Source organism: Echeneis naucrates, chromosome 24 (assembly GCF_900963305.1).
Source record: "Echeneis naucrates chromosome 24, fEcheNa1.1, whole genome shotgun sequence".
Classification (NCBI taxonomy): Eukaryota; Metazoa; Chordata; class Actinopteri; order Carangiformes; family Echeneidae; genus Echeneis; species Echeneis naucrates.
The window spans coordinates 13,074,884-13,081,205 of record NC_042534.1 but is presented as its reverse complement, the minus strand read 5'-3'; positions in this window follow the sequence as shown (position 1 = coordinate 13,081,205).

Here is a 6,322-nt window from a genome sequence, read left to right as displayed (position 1 = left end):
ACGAGTCCACTGTCCAGCCACACAACAAACAGATGGTAAAAAACATTTAGTGAGTGAATCTGGATGACTCACCAAGTGTCCAGTAGATGGCGCTGTAGATCAGCACATGTTACTGCAGACATCGATTGGTCGCTGTAGTTGAGGACTCAGGGAGAAGAATCAGATTCATAATGTTTCTGCACATATTTCCCCTAGAACACATTTACAGGTGATGTTAGTATGGTCATATCATAGTCTTCCTCACAGTGTGACTAACAAACTGTCCTGTTAAGGTGTTGTTGAACTCAACACCTCTGGCTCATGTGGCTCTGATCTCTGTTACAGACTTCATTAGTAATTGATTGTCTCCTCGTTTATCTGGCAGAAACATTGTGTGTGTTTGCTTTTGTCATCTCTGCACTCACAGGAAGTCTTCAAACTGTCTGGGGAGCTGGGCTGAGATGTTTGGACGAAGCGAGAATGAAGAAGAGAAAAGAATCAGAAATCTATGACCGAGCATCAAAGGGGGGCAGCGTGCGGTGGGTTGACTGAAATGATGCTTTGTATATCACAGACTCAGTGTGCTGCAGTGGAGGCCCAGCATGTCTGTCTTCAATCGGCCTTGTATTGTCATGTGTAGGTACTGAGATGTGCCTGTCAAAACAGCTGGCAGCACATCATGATGCCTGCTTATCTAGAAGGGATCTTTTTCATCCAGAAATATGACTCTTGTTGAGCAATGATTCATCCAAACTATGTGCTGTACTCAAGCAAGAGGGCTGCTCTGCCATTAAATGTGTCCTCGACCTCTTTTTCTGAGAAAATGAGGCTGAATGAGGCGGGCTTTGGGCTGGTGTAAAAAGTTTGTCTTCAGCCGCTGTACATCGATGTGGCAACGTTTGAGGGATAAACATGGATGGATATTTTTGCCTGCTGCGGTTTCAGTTTCTCAGGAGTTTTCGCTCCATTTCACACTCCCTCTATATATCCAAAGTTTCATTCACAGGTTTCAGCTTCACATCCAACAAATCAGAAACTCACTGATCAGAGAGAACAGAAACAGAAAAGAAAAGAATAGAACAGAATGTTGATTCCGCGATAAACAATGTTAACTATATACATTTGCCTGCTTTATATATCATTCATTTATAAGAACAGGTTTTAACCTCCTTCAGTGGGCATCAACATTAACACTTCATTACTGGATCACCAGGGAGAAATTCACAACCCTGACAAGCTGCTAATGGTCCACAACTTATCCAAGAGAAGTATAATAAATATATCAATAAAGTTATTGTTTATAAAAGCTGCCAGATGAAAAAATACTAACAACTGGCTGAGTGGACAACAGGAGCAAAATGTAACTTTTGCTATATAGCCAACATCACTATTAATAGTTATTAACTTCTAGAGGAAACCAGATTCAAATTTTATTTCTTTAACTAAAATTTTAAATCTCTTGTTAGGATTGTAACACGACAATACGTGTATGGACACTAAATTTAAATTTCTGCCAAACATCATAAACCAATTTTGAGGAGCTCGACTTGAAAATCAGCTCTTTCCACCAGACAAACACTGTTTTGTGTTAACCTGACTCTGTTTGTGTGTCAGTCTGCTGTGAAGGTTAAGCTCCATTGTGTTGATGTTAATGTGACACAGTTCCCCTGTGGTCGGGGCATCTTTTAGAGAATTAGCTGGTGTTGATCCTGAACTGACAGTTAATCAGAGGTGACATCAATTAAACAGTGTTCGGCTCGGGTTGCTGTCCTGAGGTACTGGACGTTTTGTGCGCTGCTGACCCCCACGACTATCACACACAGACACACACTGTGATGGCGAGCTGCCGGAGACTATTTAACCACTGCAGCACCCTGGACTGCTCCCCCTGCAAGGTGACACTCAATTATGGATGACCATCATTAGAAACCAGACACAGCAGATCACAGGCTCGGCTAGACTGATACACACGCACAAACCCACGCATACACAAACGCAAATATTGTGATGGACATGGCGATTATTCCTAGAGACACCCAAGACTATTGAAGTGTTAATGGGGTAACACCATCCATTTCAATCTATAACCGATGCTCCTGTAAACCCTGCAGCCTCAGGGTGATCACCATATCAACATGATTATTCACAAATGAAAATCAGCATCAAAGCATATTAGCCAAAGCATTTAATTAAAGTAAAATCTGGTTTATCATACAGTAGAAACATTGAGTTCTAGTCCATTGTGCCTGAAAGTTGATGTTGGGGTCAGGTAGATATTTGTTTCCTTGTCTCTGCCCTTAATCCGCCATTTGTTCCATCGATGTGACCACAAGAGACACATCTCTCATCAGTTATTAGAGCAGGGATTAAGCTGCAATACATCAAAATGATGCCACTGACAGCCACGCATCCACAATACACACATGCACACATCCAAGTGGGGTTTCAGCTTTCAGAGTGGAATTTGGTAATGTCAGTTTTCAACTCCTGCCACCTCAACCACATCCACATATTCGCCTTCCCCTTTCTTTGCTCTTTTTTTAGCCATGAGAGAAGCACAAGGCCTTTTGGCTCAGTGCCATTGTGGTGGCTGGTGTTGTACAATTAAGTCAAATTGAAATATCTAAATCGATTAGATTGGGGATAACCAATAACAATGGTTAGGGTGCATACCACAGACCAGGCTATTTTAATTTCCTGTGCTGTCAGATAAATGCCACAAACGCGAATAAACTTTCCCCCAACATCATCATCAGGTCAAGGACTCTGTCCAATCCTTTCAACCAAATCAATCTCCACTTGGCAGCTCTATCAACTTATACTTTTTTCTTTTTTTACATGTAATCCAAATTTTTGGGAATTACAGAAAAATTTAACACTTCAGGCACAGTGAAAAGTTTCTGCCCAAAGTTTTAATGTATAGCAGACTTCAGAAACTTTCCTGGTCACATTGACACTAATGGAAAAACCTCAGGTGTGTAGTCTATAAGTTCATGTTGGACTGGTCTGAACTGGTCTGACTGGCCCTATGGCTTTATAACCTCACAGGCTCCTGGTAACGTGAAATATTAAAGACAAAACTCACTTAGGGCCTGTTTAAATACTCTTTGTTTGGATGCAAACAGTATAAACAGTGGCAAGAAAAAGTCTGTGAACCCTTTGGAATGGCTTAGTTTTCTTCTTCCTTCTCATAAAATGGGATCTGTTCCTCATCTAAGTATTGTGAGTATTGTGAAACCCTGTGTGCTTAAGCTAATTCCACCCAGTGATAACCCTTCCTGTCTTTATTAATCACATCCATTTAACAGTCACAGTGGTAGTGGAAAAATAACGCAACCCTTGGATTTAACTGGGTGAGCAGCCTTTGGCAGCAGTTAACCTCAGGCAAGCTCTTGGGCTTGTTTTCAATATGAACACAAACAGTTGAATGCTTTTTGTGGTATTTGTGTGTTATGAGAACATATTAAAATGATTTTGTTTGTTGATTATTGTAACTTTGATTAGGATCAGACTATACTCTACGACACATTCATGCATAAAAACAGGTCATTCCAGAGGGGTCCCTGGCTTTTTGTTGCCACCTTAACTACATCCGTGATAAAGCTTCTTTAATAAGTAACCAACTCAAACCTGAAATAACAAACATCAGAGGTAGTACCTACTAAGAAAACCAAGTCCAGACATGTTTTGTGTGTTTAATAATGCTAACACACTCAGATGAACATACAGACAACCATCTCCCAGAGACCACGCACAACGTCTCTATAGCATCCTCCCTACAGTTACAGGAAGGATCAGATCTGTTCTTCTGTTCTATAATAAAATAGTAAAGCATAATGTAGCTCCAGTCCTTGAGAGTCGATGTCAATAAGTTCACGATTGTAAAAACAAAATTTTACCATATAATATCAGCATTTGGAGCTGGTCGTAGACGTAGGTCAAAAGGTGTTACTGGGAAAAATAAGCTTTCACACACTTGTTTTCACTATTGCAAGGACTAACGCACAAGTATGATGATATCATAATTCAATTACTAGCACTTCAGCTTGACTTTGTCTTTGTGCATACAGCGTAAATAGTGAATGTGTAATAACCAGCTTTGACCACACACCATCTAAAGTCTAAAGCCTGCGTTTTACTCCAATGAAACAATGCTTACTATAGCATGCACATAAAGGCGATGTTCCAGTAGCCCAGCACTGATCCAACGTGCATTATTAATCTGTTTTCCACAGCTTGTTTGGACACTTCATACGTACAGCCACTATTTAAAGAGGCCCACTGCAAACAAAACTAATGTTGGCTTCACATATCACATATTTAGTGTTTTCATCCTGAGTAACATGCCAAGACGATCCAAGGGTTTCGTTTTTTTTTTTTTTTTTCCACCAACACTGTTACTGTTAAATGGACGTGATTAAAAAGGGCTAAAAGATATATGCAGTATAGTTCCATTATCCTACATTACAATGAACAGCAGAATCTGTGTGTGACCATGATTACTTCCAGCATACTACACCAACCAATCAAATGCAACTTGAGTAGACTTTCTCAGGTAGATTAAACAAATCCATCATTACACAAAAAAACTGAATTATGACTACATTTTAGAAAATCTTAGTTTTTTCTATTTTATAATTTTCAGTTTAAATTTTTTTCACATGTATAACTGAATTGATGAGTGTTGCATAGACCGGAGCAGACAGAGAATTCTTAATTTGTTGTTAGGAGGCCATGAAAAATGATGTTACAGTAAATGCTGTTGTATTGCTTTAGGCTTACTTAACGCAGAAAGTTGGCTGTGCTGCTCTTGTTTAGTGGATTGCTATTATGCAGTGTGAATGTGTGTTTATCTGATACAATATCAGAACTTACTGGTACATATCACTGTTAAGTAGCCAGAAGGGTAACTGGAGTGGGGGATGTATGCATCTCAGTGGCTTCGATCTGTCTTGCATGGATGGCAGCAACACAAACTCCTACATACATACAAACATACACACACGCAACCACACACACACAAATACAGAGTATCATGTAAACTGCCCTGAATTATTTAGCAACCATAAAGAGTGCCACGAAGCAGCAACCAGATTCTTCCACATCTTTCCAGCACATCTGAATATTAATGATGGAGAGAAATGATGGAGGCATGAGTGAAGAAGACTGCAGAGACAGAGGGAGCATGACAAGAAGGGTTGGGACAGAGATTTGAAGCTCGGGTTTTTGCCGTAAATTAGCTTAAGGCTTGACAAATGGTTGATTAAGCAGATCTTCAGTGGAAGAACCCGTTTGGTGCATTGATGGCATAAAAGTTAACCACAGACTACTAGAACCATCCCACTGTAAAACATACAGTTTGTCCAAGGGTTAATGTTACCAAACTATATTTCAGTTAGTAGGAACTGGCTACATTTTCATTCATTATATATGAGTTTTTGAATTTAAGACCATAGTCTAAGGTTACAGAGAGAGAAATGACTGGATGATATCAGTATTTCATGGCCTTACTTTTACAATGAATCATTAATGTCATCTGTTTATCAGCTTATCATGTTAATAGTGATTATTCTTTTATTGCCTTTTTTCAATCATTGTTTATTCAGGGTAATTTCACTGAGAGGAAAGCTCTCTTTTACAGAAACACCCTGATCACATTCACACCTGGAAGCTGCCCAGGACAACCACCAACTGGAGCAGTTGGCACTTAAGGACCTTGCTTAAGGGCAGCACAGTGCTGTTCTTTCACTTTTCCACCAAACCACAAATTTTATAGGCTAAACCTATTTGTTGACTTGTGAAAATTTGGCCCATAGTTTATGGATGGAAATGTTATCCAGATTAAGACCATTTTAGCAGTTGTATGTTTTTAATGTATTTAGAATCAAAATCCAAAATTTAAAAGATTATGGGGTGAAGGAAAGCCATTTTATGGTTTTCTCTCTCCCTCTATTTCTCTGAATATGGGGATAGGAAAGTTGTGTGACTGTACTCCTCTTACAACTCCTTGCTTTTTATAATGAAAGGAAATCAAACACAATCCTGTGCAGGGTGTGTACCACTGGATTCATCTCATATCTGAGAAAAAGTGTTGTAAAAACAAGTAAAGGCACAGTAAGTTCTTTGTTAAATGACAGTCAAATGTAGAAAGGTGTCCAACACTAACTACTAGTTGCCTCTCCATATGTAAACATCATGGTTTTTAGCAGGTGTAGCTCCATGGTGGAAGAGCTTCCTGTCAAATGGCTGCAGTTAACTATTAGCCACCAGGTTAACAACAGCACATCTACAGAAATGTGGATGTATGTGCATTGCCCTTATAATGTAATGAAATGATTCACTT